Below are 17,378 nucleotides of genomic sequence, written 5' to 3'. Positions count from 1 at the left end.
TACTAATCGGTGAGTTCGGTGAGCGCTGCTGAACGTATCCCTTTATAGCAGATAGTTGATTAACACTACAATCACGGCCAACTTTGATCACGGGCTGTTCGCGCTACAGCGGCCAACACATTCGTAGAAGTTTATATGTTAAACTATGAGCTTACCTTCAGAGGCGTATCTAGGGTATGGCAGCCATGGCGCGTGCCATGGGCGCCACTTGACGGGGGGCGCCTAGTTATGTTTTAAATTTTTTTTTGGTGGTCTGCTTTGGTGTTGTGTTTTAGGTTTCTCTGAATGTTTATATTTCCGTTATATATATATATATATCTCTCTAAGATGAGATTAGATTTAGGTAACTTTCTGGAAAATGCCTGGGGCAAAGGAAGGTTGTGTGAACTTGCTTTGCTAAGTATCGAGAGAGAAGAAATGGAAACAAGATGTCCCGGACATTTAAGTACACACAATCCCCCTGATGTAACTTTTAATCGCAAGAGGAATTTTACCGAAAACGTATTTTTCGAGTTACCTGGTTTTGGAAATAAGGTAGCGAAACGTGAACCATAGAAATCTCATAGGTAACTAGAATGCTGCCGCCTACGGCCGAGCTTGGCGCCAGTTCGTCTTGAACCTTCAGCCAATGAGAGGCCGTAGAGTGGTTCCGCCAAGGAGGATAATAATCTTCCTTGGATCCGCTACTATAGCGGGAGATAGGTGACGTCATTCTCTCTGGTGACATTAAATTCTTGGCAGAACCACTCTTTGAGCTCTGATTGGCTGAGATCTGGCTATCGTCTGCCACGGCGTTTGGCCCATTTGCCAGTTACACGTTAATTTAAATTAATTTTAGACAAATCGCATTTTTCGAGTTACCAATTTTTGGAAATAAAGTAACGACTTAGATGGCGCCTTTATAGAGCTCGGCGGAACAGATAAATTAACTGGAAAATTTTTTATTATTCATAAAAATTTCGGTTATTAATTATTTATGAATATTATTTGCGGTTATAAAACGAATTAATGTAACTTTTTATTCGGATATTTTCGGCTATGGATAAAAACAAATAAAACTGATATTTCGTATCCAAACGACGAGCTCTACGCCTGTATCAATTGGCACGAAATTCAAATATGACAATGGTGCGTACGTGGGTTGTGGGGTCCCGCGGATTGGCCAAAAATCTCACTTAAAATTAAAAATCGTGTGTACGGCGGCTGGTTATAAAAATATTTAGTGGCACACTTATTCTTAACTTCTGGGCATAACAAATTCAGGCAGGATTTCAATGGAATGCGAATTTAGCTTCAGCGCTTAAAGAATTCAGGTCTGACGTGAAATGCCTAATTAACTCACTTAAAATTAACTTTTTTCAACGCAACTGCAACCTAAGCTGGAATGGGCCTAGACAGGGCCGGCTCAAGGAATTTTTTTCACCCGGACAAGGGGGATTTTTGGCGCCCCTGTTATTTGTAAACTAAATTAAACTACCCCCCCCCCCCCGTAAAAAACATAAATTTACGGTTTTCATAACAATAAATAATCCCTTTAATCACTTTCTAAATACTTTGTGTAAACATATTAAATACCTTCTTTATGGTACACTAGCTGAGAAGCCCGTGCTTTCAGCTAGTTGAGTAAATTCGGGTTTAGAAAACGGGAACAAAATGCACTTTACTTGAAATATGCAAATTAAATGAGTAAATTCGGGTTTAGAAAACGGGAACAAAATGTACTTTACTTGAAATATGCAAATTAAATTATTTTTAAATAGTAAATAGGCATTTTTTTAAATTGCAAACGTTTAATAGTGCAGAATATCATATCTTGTAATATTAACTTATATTTGATTTCTTTGATTAGTTTAAGATGTAATTATGATAAATTAACATATATTAGATTTCTTTGATTAGTGTAAGATGCAATTATGATAAAGCGTTTTTGTACACAATATTTTTAGTTTCAACGTTTGGAGTAAGTATGTACAGGTTATTTGCAGCTCCAACTCTTGAGCACGCCACATAAGGTTTACCCCCATTTCGCTCAAAATAGTTATCCCAATTCCAATTTCTCCCAATTCCCATTTCTCCCAATCCCATTTGTCCCAAAATAGTTATCCCAAATCCCATTTGTCCCAAAATAGTTATCCCAAATCCCATTTGTCCCAAAATAGTTATCCCAAATCCCATTTGTCCCAAAATAGTAATCCCAAATCCCATTTGTCCCAAAATTATCTCTGAACGAACTTTATTATGAACCTACCGTAAAAATATATATTACTTGAAATAAGTCCAAGTAATTCTTTATATTACTACAATTAGGATATGCCTACTAACCTAACCTAACCTAACCTAACGCCAAGTCAATTCACATATTCACAAAACGGTAAACTTACTTTGTTTACCAATTCCAAAGGGCTGGACTCAACTGCCGTAGTAAATTTCTCGTTTTGGGCCCCTTCCTATTTTATTAGACAATGTCGTCAAAAAATATAATGCCGTCAAAATGTTACGCTGTATTTTTTCGACATATCGACTCGTACCGATGAGATCTAAAACCGCGCAATTACCATATATTTGGAAAATAATGATTGGGAGAAAGGGGAATCCATATTTTTGGGAATATTGATCGTTGGGAGAAATGGGAATCAATTTTTTTGGGAAACTTGATCGTTGGGAAAAATGGGAATACATATTTTTGGGTTAAATGAACTCCGCTTCGGAGAAATGGAATTGGGACAAATGGGACACCAGGTTTTTGGGAGAACTGATAACTTTGGGAGAAGGTAAAATTGGAATAAATGGGAACATACCCCACATAAAGCATGGGTTTCCCGCAGTTTTAAGTGACTGTCCTTGCGCTTTATTAATGGTCATTGTGAAGCTAAGATTTATTGGAAATTGCAGGCGTTTAAAATCAAATGGCATATCGGTTGGTATTATGGGTATGCGTGGAATAAATACGGCCCGGGCATATATATACAAACATCAGATTTCCGTCCTTCGGCTGGGCCCCAGCTAGAACGAAAACCCCGCGAAGATTGAGTCATAACCCAACCCCCCAGCGCAGCCGCTAAATTGACTGAGGCAGAAACATATTAGTTGTATAGGTGTATGTAGGTTGCAGGATTCACGGCACCTTTCCAGGGGCAACCATAAATGATTATAGCGCGAGGTCAGGGGTTTCGGTCTTGCGGTCACCGGTTATTGGTTCCGTGGTCAAAATCTACGAATTTTAGAAATCTCAAGACGACCCTATAACCTGACGGCAGGAGCCACAATGCCACAGGCCAAATTTCGTGCGAATCGGACAATTATCTTGGGCGTGCATAGAAGGTAACAAACCAATATATATACATACAATCATCAGATTTTATTTATATAGATGGTCATTTTACATGGAGCTTGAAACACTAGGTAAGGTGGCAAGACTAGTATACCTTAAGTAAATTAATTATAATGTCCAAACTGAATAGTATCAGTGCCAAAAAACACTTCCAATTCAGTAACCGTGTCGGCCTGACCGTCCCGACGGTCTCCACGAACTTTCATCTACGCCAACATGGAATCGCTCTGCAATAAAGTTCCAGCCTTCCGAGGTTACCTCTCCACTCTCCGCCCTGCTATTGTCGCGTTAACTGAGACAAAACTGGACTCCTCGATACATTCCTCGGAAATATTTGGCTCGGACTTTGCCGTATACCGTCACGACCAAATTCGACACGGTGGTGGTGTCCTGATCGCGGTCGCCAATAGCATAAAATCTTATCCAGTGCGCTCCGAGGATACCGTTGAGGTGGTTGTGGTGCGACTTACTATGGGCTCCAAATGTCTGAGGGTCGCTTGCGTCTATCGTCCCCCCTCGTCCAATAAGTCGTATTCTGCCCGGATCAACGCCTTACTTGAAAAGCGGTCCCAGGGTGTCTCTGATATCCTAGTAGTTGGCGATTTCAACTATAAATCCATAGACTGGGATCTGTTACAAACCCCTTTAACTCTCGATCCGAAGTTCTTGTGCACTGTGGTCTCGTGCAACTACACGCAGCACGTTCTAAGTGCTACCAGAACTACGTCTTCCTGTGAAAGCATTCTCGTCTCCCGCAGGAGTTGTTGGTGACGTGATACACCGCCCAGCCCCAGGTCTCGGGGACCACGACTTCCTTCAATTCACTCTGCCGGCTCTTCCCTCATCACCTAGACTGCCCCCCGCATCTGCCTAGCGAACGGCAAAGCGGATACTGAAGCTATCTCAGCTGAACTCCAGTTACTGTGCCTCCCAAACCAGGATATGTGTGACAAGTGGGACACTTTTAAGGCTACCCTCTTCGAGGCGGTCTTACGACACACCCCTCACGCAACATCTCATCCAGATTCGGTGTCCCCCTCCTCCCCTCGGTCACCCCCCCCCCCCTATGAAAAATATCACAATCACAAGCACGGGAATCCTAAAGCTCCTTCAGCAGCTAAATCCCCATAAAGCGCCAGGGCCCGATGGACTTCACCCAGCAATCCTGAAACGTTGCACGGGACCGCTGGCCTCTCCGGTGGAGGACATGATTGCTTTCTCGCTCTCCACAGCCACACTCCCCCAGGACTGGAAGCGCGCTAATGTAAACCCGATTCCAAAGGGAGGGCCCCCAGATGATCCTGAGGAATACAGACAAATCTCCCTGTTTGCCCAACTCCTAAAGGTTGCTGAGTACGTTGTCACCTCCTCCGTCACCACCCACTTGGAGCTCCATAATGCCATTACTCCAGCCCAGCACGGCTTCCGCGACGGTTACAGTACTGAAACCCAGCTCCTCTCCACCGTGGACGCTTGGTGCACCGGTCTAGAGACCGCCCTCCAAGTGGATGTGGTCTTTCTAGACTTCAGAAAGGCATTTGACGCGGTGCCTCATCAGCTTCTTCTTTCGAAACTACATAGCTACTCTACGGTGGCTAGCCTCCTACCTGGAGGGGCATGAGTTCCGTGTAGTCCTTTCTGGTGAGGAGTCAGATTGGTATCCCATCACTTCAGGGGTACCACAGGGCTCAGTACTTGGCCCTCTTCTCTTCACAATTTATGTCAATGACGTAGGCTCTGGTGTATTCTCTCGTTTGTCCATTTACGCCAACGACGTCGCCCTGTCTCGAGCAATCTGCCCTCGTGATCACGACACCTGCAGCTGGACCTCGACCAAATCATGCTCTGGAGCTGCCACTGGAAGCTGAAACTAAACTCCTTCACCGCTCAGGGTTTAAACCCACCTCCTTCGGGTACCAAGTTCAAGAGTTCAAGTATCTCGGTGTTACTTTAACTGACACGCTCTCCTGGGATGTCCACGTTTCTATGACTGTCTCTAGGGCCCACCGAGCTCTCAGCTTCCTCAGCCGAACCCTCCACGGCTGCTCCTTTCCCACGAAAGCATCGGCCATATAAAAACCTACGTCACTGTACTGCTCAGCCATGTGGTCCCCACACAGCGCGGCGGAAACCCACAAACTCGAAATGGTTCAACGAAAGCCCGTCCGTTTTGCCACATCGGTCGGGTACTCGTGGGACATCAGTATCTCACAAGTACTTGAGAATGTTAACTGGCCCACTCTCGCGTCGCGTCGCCGCATCAAACGTCTTGTGGCGATAAACTCCATCATCCATAAAGTGAATGGGGCGCTTTCACCAATCGCGCATACAATATCATCGTGGATGCGTGCCCTCCGCGGTTTGAAAACCGACCAATCCTATGTTATCCCCTATCTGAAAACTAAGCTTTGTAAGCATGCATTTGTACTCTCCTCCATAAAGGACTGGATCTTTCTCCCAGACCACCTAAAGTACCTGCCAGACCACGTAAACTTCACACGTGAGATATCTGACCTTTTCTTTTACTCTGGCGTGATGAGCATCGCCTTTTGTCGGAATTAAAATATTTCAGAGCTTTAGAACTTTAATATATGTGAAATAAAAGAATTAAATTTACGAATAACCCGTGAGTTAAAGATTATAATAATGAATATTTTTATTTTTAACTCACGGGTTGTTCTTAGTAAACTTAATTCTTTTATTCCTTACATAAAATTTACGCTAATTGCTTAAACAACTTAATTAAAACACTATTTTGCGGGATTTTTAAGGCCTACACTTATGGACTTTATTAAAGCTGTAGCTTGCTTTTCTGCTTACAACGGCTTCTCTTCATTTCCTTTTTTTATAAAAAGAACCAGAATGCTTCTTTTTCTCTGACATCTTTATTCTGTTCAACGTGACTCTAATTAATATCTATCTAACTAAAACTAATAAATGGCTTTCTGCGCGTGCTCGTAAAATAGAAGAGACTAACTATAACCACGGTACGGACACACGACAGATTAAATCGTACCGATAGACTGCTTTGGAACTAGCCATTGAAAGCCGGTTCATAAGAGCCTAAAAAACCAATAGAATTCTTGAAGATGGCCTGCAAGTTTATTTATCATAAAGCTGGATAAACGACAACGACATAGCAAGCAAGTACATTGAAGTACTGTACTCCTTTGGGCTTCCTTCTATTCTTGTAGTATCGCCCAATCACTTTTTCTTCTTCATATTATATACCCTGGTTTATAATGAAAATACTAGGAAAATGCTTTATCCGTCAGAACTATCCACTGCAAAATTTATGGATAATTTACTATTGTAAAGTAAATAGTAGAGAAATAAACGTTCATCGACGATGTTGGACATTTTCGTTGGGAAAGCGATTTGTATTTCTAATTAGCTAAAGATTTTTCGAATTATGTTATGCTTTCAATAAAATTTTTATAAACAAATCCAATTCTTGGTAAACCAAAAAGGCGCCCAACTCAATTTTGGCGCCCCTCTCAAACCGGCGCCCCGGGCAGTTGCCCGGTTTGCCCGGCCCTTCAGCCGCCCCTGGGCCTAGAAGTAACAAAACTTGTGATTTTTGATCAAATCTTACTTACCTTCTAAAAAGGGCGTAAAACGTTGAGTTATAATTACTTCTGGGCATACGTTGAAAGCTCGGCGCGAACGGCATTGAAAAATGTGAGAAGGAAACTGGCGTTTAGAACTCTATAGACACGCGGATTTACAATGTCGGAAGTTGCGGGGGCCCGTATACGCTGTACAAAAAACCTCACTTAGAATTAAAATTAAGCAACGTAGTTCCAAATGTAGGTTATATGGAAACCACAGCTATTCAAAAATATAACTCTCATGAAAATCGGATTTAAATTAAGGAACGTTATGTAGACTTTTAGCGGGAAATATAAAACCGCGAAAATTGGGGTCCAGTAAATTAACAAGGAAACTATACTTAAATTTAATATTTACTGATATAACTGAAATTGTATATCCGCTGTATCCTAACCTAACCAAAAATAGTTTTCAACGTTATCGTACTTATTTTTAAATAAAATATCTACCACACAAAGCGAAACCACCAAAAATAGGAAATTTGACCAACTTCTCGGGCTCCGATCCCAAAAATTACTATACTGCCGTCGAGCCTATAATAGTGCCTACCGATTGAGATATCAATCGCCTTGTACCACTAACGTACCGCGAGCAATCGTTTGTACGGCCGCGGCGGCGGCAGCGACGGGGGCGGCGGCTACATAGTAGGTGATCGTAATACACACAAATCCCTAAGGATTGTGTGTAAAAACAGACTTCGACGATATTATTGACAAATTTTCGTGAATCAAAGCCTGGAAGGTAACACTATAAGTTGTTTTCGAATTACACAATATTTCTTGTACAATAAAAGATTATAGTTATTAAAAAATCAATAAAGTTTCACTTATATTCCATTTTTTATAACTCTGACCACCGGGGAAGGGGCGCAATTTCTATGGTTTGCCATAGGTAAAATTTTCCTAGCTACGCCACTGCTTACCTTCCCTAGTTCTTTTTTTTCTAAGCCTATTTGGCCTAGCTTCTTTTGTCTTGGCTTTCCCAGTCCCTATCCTGCCTAGTTTTTTAGCTTTCCCCGTCCTGTTTTAATCGCCCGCTTTTGGGACTATGGCTTCTTCCTCGGAATTTACCGGCGTTTCTCAAGGTATATGGAGTTGGCCGAAGATGACTCTTTCGGCTACATCACCGTGGATCGCCTAGCCGGCCGATCAAGGAGGATAGGAAGGGAGGTGAAGTAGGAGGGATGAACGCGCCAGCATCCTTGTAAGAAGCTTAGCGCGCGCTTGGCGGATTGGCTGCAACACGTAGCGTAGCGGCCGCAATCTTGCCGCCATTTTTCCGAAATTTTCACGCCAAGCGCGCTAAGCTTTTTACACGGATGCTGGCGCGTTCATCCCTCCTACTTCGCCTCCCTTAATATCCTCCTTGGGCCGATCAACCGCGCCAAGCGTTTGCGTTCGCCGGGCGTTGGGGAACATTCCTACGTACGTGCCCCCCCCCCCCACCGATTATACCAGGACTTTTCGGCGCTCGGGGCACCCCCTCACCGGGGTCTCTCCCCCCCCCCCTCCACCAGAAGCCGTCTTTACAAGGTGAGAAATTCTCAAGCCTGGGTACAAGGACAGTAGATACAGGGACGATAAAGTGTATTGGCGGCCTCTGTTGGAATATATCGCCTAAAACGACCTAAACGCAAGGAGAGTTAGTTGTAAACAAAAAAAAATGGCGGTCACCTAATTTTAGCGGTCCTTGACGAGGCTTAAGTGTTCAAAACAAATGGGCATTTTTTTATTTACGCTCGTAGTTTTATTCGAGGGGCTAACCACTCTTTGAAAATCTGTACACCGATTACATAAATGTGAAAATGATAAATCTGTACTCACTTACATAATCATTTTAGTGCAGTCAAAGCTACAGGCTTGTACACCAATTACGGGGAGTGATCAGCCCCTCGGTTTTATTTTTAATTTAACATCAAAATGGTAAAAACTAACTACAATAATACTGTCCATGGTGAACCACGTCTTAACAATGGCCGCGGTTTGTTTACATCTAACTCCCCGTTAATTAGTCTTCGGAGTGCCCTTTTCTGAAACGGGAGCAGAAAGTACTACAAGTCCGCCGCACAGAGGATGTCTCCTTCAGAGAGGCACAAGCAATCGTCCGTTAAAAGTCATACGCTCACGTAGTGTCACGCCACAGGAGTAAAACCCCACGCAGGCCACCACCCCTTCGACTGCGTCCGCTCCAGAGGTACAGACGGCCGCGCCTCTGGGTCTTTTTTCGGCAGTTGATATTTCTCTGATGGTGGCGTACATCGTGGCCGCCGTTGTGGAAACCTACGAAAAGATCCAGGGCATCCAGGACAAACGGTCGGTTTTGAAATCCCTTGCGGCTTCTCTTACCACCGGATTCGTGGACAAGTTCAACAGCAAATTGCCCCCTCATGGGCAGGGCTCTACCACTCAGGATGCCTTCACTTCACATCCTACTGGAGATTATTAGCGTCCTCCAGTGGAATGTCAATGGCGTTCGTTCTCGATTACCGGATCTCATTGACCTTCTAGGTGACTTACACCCCACTATTATCGCCCTTCAAGAAACTTTTCTCTCTCCAACGGATACAGTCAATCTTCATTTCGGCTGTTATGAACCCTTTCGTGCGGACAGGGTAGTCCATCGACCTTCACCTTCCGGAGTTCGTGGTGGTGTTGCGACTCTCGTCGACAAGTCTCTTCCGGTAGTCCGTCTACCCTCTCCAGCCTGTGTCGGTGTCGAATCTCTAGCCTTGAAGATTCACTCCTCCGTTGGATGGTTCCCCCTTTTCAACATCTATGATCCTCAGACAACTCAGTCAGCTGAAACTATTCTATTTCAAGCGGCCCTGGCAACGATTCCGGTTAAGTGGGGAAGTGGTTCCGCAGCCCCCCTCCAGCCTCCTTGGTGGGATGACGCATGCTCGGAGCAGGCCAAGACTGTCAAAGCGGCTCGACGCAGGGCGCAACGCTCGAGTCATTCGTTGGATCAGGTCGCTTACAAACGTGAAAGGGCCCTTTTCAAAAAACTAACTAGAGAGACGAAGCGTAACAGTTGGAGAACTTATTGCAATAAACTACATGCTCACACTCCTTTGACTCAGGTCTGGTCTCAAGTTCGGTGGTTCAAGACCGGCAGACGTCCACGGTAGCTCATTACGTTGAACAATGGAGACAAGGTGGAAATGGATCAAGCCCAAGTCGCAGAGTGCCTCGCGCAGTCTGTTAGAGCGGATACCCATCCTCAGCCAACGCTCGGCCCGGAACAAAAATACCAGCCTGAACCACTTTTGGAGCAGCCACCGGCGAGATACAATGTCCCTTTCTCGGAAGCGGAGTTATACGAGGTCCTCTCCAGCCTTCGCAACACCTCCCCGGGGAAATACAACGTCTCCAACCTCATCATAAAGAACTCGACTCCGGCTTTCCGAACGGCACTCCTAGCGCTCTATAACAGCCTTTGGGCGGAGGGAATCAAGCCTTCTCGTTGGAAACATGCTGTCTAGCACCCCATTCTGAAGCCTGGGAAGCCCTCCCCCGATGCCGCGTCTTACCGCGCTATCTCTCTGCTTCCTAATCTTGGCAAAATTTACGAGAAGCTGGTTCTAGGCAGACTGGTCTGGTTCCTAGACCAGAATGCTGTTCTGCCTGCAGAGCAATCGGGTTCTAGACGTGGGCGTCGAGCAACTGACAATGCGATCCGCCTTGCTATGGCAGCCCAAGGTGCTCTCGCTACGAACAATCACTGCCTTGTGGTCTTCTTAAATCTGAAAGACGCTTTTGGCAGTTTCACCACCAGGCGCTGCTCTACAAACTCCAACGCCGGGTCTTACCAGCAATCTTCTTCGTTGGGTGGAAGACTTCCTCAAGTATAGCACCTATCAGGTCAGGATCAATGGTGCGCTCTCAGCCACTTACCTCGTCACGAGAGACGTTCCTCAGGGCAGCTCGATCAGCCCCATTCTCTTCACTGTAATGTTGGACGGGATCCCTCAACTATGCCAGAGACATGTTTCCCAAGGGGAACACGCCGACGATATTGCGGCCTGGGTCTGTGGCCAAGCCCTTCACGCCTTATACGGCTCCATGCAGCAATCGCCTGATCACATCGCGGAGTACGGTGCACGCTGGGATCTCAACTTTCAGCGACTCAAGTGCCAGTTTATTCTTTTCTCAAAAGCGACTAACATCCCAGGCGATCTCATTCTCAGTCTCGATGGCACTCCCTTAACCAAAGTCCACTTGTATAGGTACCTTGGTGGTATTTTCGACGACAGACTCACATGGAAGCCTCACGTCGAGGCTCTAGCCTCGTCTTCTCTCAAGCGCCGCAATCTTCTGCGTACTGTCTCAGCGACCGGTTGGGGTGCCAGAAGGGGCGTGTGAAGGCTTTTGTACACCCAACTCATTCGCTCCAGGCTGGATTATTTCAGCCCCCTCTATGAGTCCGCAGCCACTCCTCTGCTCGCCTCTTTGGACAAAGTCAAAAACGCTGCTCTACGGGTCATCCTTGGTGTGCCACGGTCTACACCCATTGTCCTGATGGAGGCTGAGGCCACAATTCCACCGCTGAGTTTTCGTCGCACTCTTTTGGACCTTCTTACACTTGCTCCATGTGGCGCAGCGGATACCCCGGCTTTTTATCCCGCTCTTCTGCGGGACAACCTGGCTCAACTGGAGGTCATTGAACATCGCTTCGCCCCGGATCAGCTTCCTCTTCTGCTCCGGGCGTTGAACTTGGCTAGGGAACACAATATCTCCTGGCTCTTTCATTCCTTAAGGGGTCATCTTACTCCCACGTCCACTCCTCCTTTTGAACCTCCCAAGGTGACGGTCATCTCCCGTTGTCTAACTACTCGCAAAGGTGACCTCTGTTTGGACGCGCTGCGACAGATGTTCCTTGCAACGCTCGACATCTATGCCAAAGACGCGACGGTTATTTACACTGACGGGTCTCTCGCCCCGGACTCGGTAGTCGGGGGTGCCACCTTCACCATTCCTTTTCTCGGGGTCGGTGCTCGGTCTTTGGTGGATCCCGGACATCCCATCAACAGGATAGAGCTGTTGGCCATTCAATTGGCACTTTCATATGCTTCCGCTCATCTTGCAAGTTCAATAGTGCTCTGCTCCGACTCCAAAAGCGCGCTTACGATGTTACAATAGCGTTCAAATGATCCGGTAATCACCTCTATTCATGACTTATGCGACGGGTACTCCTACTCAGTGACTCTTTTGTGGTGTCCGGCTCACGTCGGAGTAGTAGGCAATGAAACGGCGGACGATCTCACGGACGTCACCAGTCTTCCGCGCCCCTCCAAGGTGGACTTTTTCCTCCCGGCTACGCTCTCCGAATTGAAATCTGTGTGTAGTAAAGTGGTTACCAGTGCTTGGTGGGATTCCTGGCAGACCCGAGCCACCTCCTACGCGCTCAGGGAGACGAAGCCTAATCCGGGCTCTCGCGGAGCACATTCTCTTCGCCTGTCCATCCCAAGTTGCACCACGGCATGGTCTTCTTAGTAGTCTCCATAAGAGGGCTCTTCCTGTCTCTCTGACGGGTGTGTTGAAAGCGGTCCACGCCGGATTTTCAGACGTTATTTCCGCCACTTGCGCTATACTTCGCAACGCTGTTCGGACTTGATAACTTTCTTCGGACTATTATTATCTCGTTTCTTTTTTTTTGTTTTGTTATCCAATTTGTCGCGTATTTTATTTTATTTTTTTGTGTGTTCATTTTATAGCACTGTTCGCTATTAGTGATGGTTAATTTTTTATTTGTTTTATTTTGAATCTGGTGCGCTTGGTGTGAAGGCTCATTGCTATATACACCAACTTATATCATATCCATTCTCGTTATTCTGCCCCCCCCCCCCCCCGCAAAAGATGTGTATGGTTTGAGCGCCCCTAGCGGAATATTATTTTTAGAATAGTTTTTGCATTGAAGCCAGTATAAAAACGAGCGTGGCGCTGAACTCCTACAGTTTATAGTGCAGTTTATAGGGGGAAAATCCTTGCTCACGGAATTTCGACGAATGGGTTGGCCGCTGTAGCGCGAGAGATCAAAGCTGGTCGTGCTACAATAAAATTGATATTTGGCTACTAACAAACAGCTAGATAGGGAAACATGGTAACGTCGGAATGCCAAACGCTTTTCATAGAAAAAAAATTAACAATGGGGAGTGAGTTCCAGTTTTTAATAGCTCGAAATGCGAAATGCCGCTGGCGAACATTTCACTTTACTCTGGTCGTAAGAATTTTGGAAGTGTGACCCCGCGGGTTTTGTGAAGGTTATCAAATTTAAAAAAGGGTCAACTTATAATTTTCCATTTCACAATTTCAAGAACTGAACGTCTTTAATAGCGTTGCGAAGAAGGGTTCAATATTATTAAATTTATTTATATCCTGGAGACTTTTTTAGGGCCTCTGGTAAGTGATTGTATGATTTCGTGAGTTAAGTCTGATCAACAAGCATATTGAGGGACTCCAGATTACCAAGCTAGAGTGTGCGGATTAACCGAGGGATGCGGAAGAAGAACGTTTGTTTAGTGAGACCGGTAACTGTGTTGATCTTATTGACGACTTCACTTGAGTGTTCACTGAAAGTTAGAGAGGTGTCTATCCATACCCACTATTCACGCTCTGGAGAGTCAAATTTTGAGAGCACAACGCTTACAATGGTGTGGTGTAATCTCTATATTGGTTATTAAGACTGAGGTGGAGGGCATTTTGCAACATTAAATGTCATGCCGTGGCCTATGGTCCATCGATCGTTCATCTGTTCATTGGAATGGCCCAGAGAAGAGAAAACTTTGAGTAATCGCCAAAGAGGTAGATGCGCCCGTGATGTACGATGGTAGGTCGGGAATTAACGAATACGTTGAACAGGCTTGGACCCAGTACGGCACTGAGAGGGGTGTGGGGGCTTTCGGTATTCCATTGCAAGACGACAGAGTGTTGCCTCCCCAAGTCTTTAAGCCAATGTAGAGCTGATCCCTTATGTTAGACTCCTCAAGAGCGTTAATGTGACCCTGTTGTGAGATGGTGTTATGTTCGTAAATAATAATGCTTTTGTTACCAAAGATACTATTTAATTCGGGAACAATGTTTACATGGAAAAGTATAAGGGGAAAGTTTAGATGCTAGGGATCCGGTTGGAATCAGGAACCAGAACGCCGGAGGCCGGTCTGGCGGGGAGCTGGGTAGCCCCAACTCCTGGGGGGCGATTCTGTAAAAAATCGAATGGGAATTCGATCTTGAAATCGACTTCGACAATTTGCATTGATTTATGCTTATTCGAAATCTTTACCGAGATCTCGAAGTTCGAAATCTAGTTTTCGATTGAAAATTGGATTTCGATTATTTACAGAATAGGCCCCCCCTAGTTATGTAGCGCCCTCTACAGTTAGTTAGGGTTTGAATATCTTATATATGTGGGTGTAACAATTACCTCTTTTTTTTTACTATGAAGGTGTAATTACATGCATTTTAAGGTTAATTTAATTTGTAACGGGCTGGTTTGTTTGTCTGACGTCTTGTCCTCGTGAGTGCCAAAGATGCGGTTTCTTGTGAATTTATGGGCGATGGTGCTTTTGCTGTTGAGCTTCTTTCATTTTCATCCGAGTGTGGAATCTTCGTTAGTGGGGGGGGGGGGGGGGTGATTTCCAACCTTAGTTTAAGCCATGTCATTCAGTTTAAATTTTTGCTTACGGTCTATAGTGTCTATGTCTGCGACACCGATCGGGTACTGTGTATTACAGTTTTTTGGATGACATAAGTCAATTCGTGTTGTGTCCTAACATCAGTTCTGCGGACGATTTACCGCAGGAAGTAGGCGTCCGCCTGTGGTCGTCTAAAGATCCAGATCTGTATACAGTGAGTCCGGTGTGTACTATATCGAGGGCTTCAAAGTTGATACTGGATACTTTCTTGAGGTTGTCTCTGATGGTTCTCACATTTCGCTCAGCAGCTCCGTTAGAAGCTGGGTGATGTGGTGCGGTGTATGCCATTATTTTTCGTGAAGTCTTCAAAGTCATTACTTGTGAAGCAGGTACCGTTATCCGTAACAAGTGTTAACAATATGCCGAAACGTGCAATGCATTGTCGAAGGCACTTCATGACGGCTTGGGACGATTGTGTGGTGGTTAGAAATACATCAAGCCACTTGCTGTAGCTATCGACAATTACGAAAAGGTATTTCCTTCAATGGGACCCGCAAAATCTGCATGCACCCTTTCCCAAGGGGTTTTTGTGGTTGGCCATGGTTGGTATTGTTTTGCGGGCAAGGGTGCATGTTGGCGGCATGTTTGGCAAGTGTTTGAAACAGCTTCAATATCCGTGGTAATCGTGAGCCACCAGATTTGAGACCTGGCCACTGCCTTCATGTTAAACACACCTTCGTGGGAGCTGTGGAGTTCCTGTAGAAGTTCGCGTTGTTTAGCTTCTGGAACTATCACTCGATTGCCCATGAGTAGGATGCCGTTGAAATTAGACAGTTCATCTCGTCGACGATGATATGTGGTCAAATCTGGATAGATTTTACTTGGCCACCCCTTCTTCATACAATTTCTCAGCTGCCGTAAAAGAGGGTCTGCTTGCGTGGCATCGTCAAGTTGACGTGCCGTGAGTGGACCTGCCTCTGCTATGCTTTTTATGAGGTAAACATATTCAGCGGGTACCGGAGTGTTTTGTGTCGTGCACGGTAGAGGTGGTCTACTCAAAGCATCGGCGCGGCGTTTGCATTTTGCGACCCTTTCCGGAACTTGATCTCATATGAGTATGGAGCGAGCATAAGGGACCATCGCTGGATCCTGGCTACTGCCATGGCTGGGATCGCTTTGTGAGCAGCTAGAAGTGATACGAGGGGTTGATGGTCTGTGTAGAGCGTAAATTTCTTGACGTACAAGTAGTCCTTGAACTTCGTCACTCCGTATATTAGGGCTAGACCCTCCTTGTCGAGCTGCGAATAATTTTTTTTCAGCGGAGATATTACCGCGCCGATGCCCACCGGTGATGCGTCACATGCGACCGTGACTTCCTTGTTGATGTCAAAATGTACCAAGAGATTTGACAAAGTCCCCTAGGAGGGGTTATACAATCACCGTGTCTGTGTGTCTGGCTGTCTGTCTGTCTGTCTGTGTTTCTGTCTGTCCGTGCAAAGGTTAATCATTGCGTACACGCAATTTCTCGAAATCTCTGCGTTCGCAGTTTCTCGTAGGTTTGGCAAAACCACCGTGTGACGGTGAGCGTTAACGCATTATTTTGCGGTTGGGTTTGGTTTGGATGGTGTTTTTTCGTTAACGCTCACCGTCGCGACGGTTTTAACTCAGATTGATTGGGTCGGCCAAATGAGCAGTCGGCCAAATGAGCGGTCGGCCAAATGAGCGGTCGGCCAAATGAGTAGTCGGCCAAATGAGTAGTCGGCCAAATGAGTAGTCGGCCAAATGCACCCCACCCGTGTTAGATGGGAATCGATGCAATGAAACATGTGAATTTGAGTTACAATAATTTTTACAGCCAAATACAGAACATTTAGGTTCAGGCATCGCTATATTTAAAAAATATATTAATCATTAAAATTAAGCAATAAGACATGCAGAAATTTAATTTAAATCAGGGCTGTCCAAAATCGATCTTGTAGATCGAAATTTTCAAGGTCAAGTAACATATAACGTGTTTAGGTCTCAAATTTTAACAAAACTACCTTCAGAATCAAAAATAATGTTTAAAATGCGTTACGATTCAACTCGCGGAGAGTTACTCGTCCTTATGTAATGATTTATATGGTGATTGCCGAGACAGACTATCATTACATAATTTAGCGTTGGGAGAAGAGGAAGTGTCATACTTATTGTTATTATGTTACTAATTAATGGTAATGCTCTTATAAAAAGCAAATGGTGTATATAAAAATTAAAGTCAATATGCGAATGCAGTATTTAGCAGTGGCATTGCCAAAAATGGGAGGTTGGCGAATGTGAATGTTAAAAGCGGGCCTAGATGGGATTAAAATTTAGTACAGTCAAAAACGTTACGTTAGACCCAAGAAGCTTTAAAACTGAAACTTCCCTTTTCTACGTTACTATTATGTAATTAAAACATGCGAAAATTTATAATATTAAAAGATGCAAGATTTAAAATTTTCCTTAGTACTTACTACTATCTACTTCGCTAGTTTAAGAATACGGCCTAATATACAGCATTGATATGAAAATATATACGTTTTGAAAAAAAAGTTAAAGATTTCCGTAGTGTAATGAAAATTAAAACATTCCTTAAGAAATACACAATTTTAACATGAAACAAGGCCACGTGTTTGGTAGAGAATCATAAGGGAAACGAAAAGATCCAGCTCGGATAATAACCTTGAACCAGGCCCAATGCCTTTATTTATTTATTTATTCAAGAGAGAGCTGCTCAAAAAGCCAGTAGTAGAGCATCGGTAACAATGGCAGGAACAGGTACAT

Source organism: Leiobunum rupestre, chromosome 11 (assembly GCF_980474605.1).
Source record: "Leiobunum rupestre chromosome 11, qqLeiRupe1.1.hap1, whole genome shotgun sequence".
NCBI classification, from domain to species: Eukaryota; Metazoa; Arthropoda; class Arachnida; order Opiliones; family Sclerosomatidae; genus Leiobunum; species Leiobunum rupestre.
Note: the sequence above shows the minus strand (reverse complement) of the source record.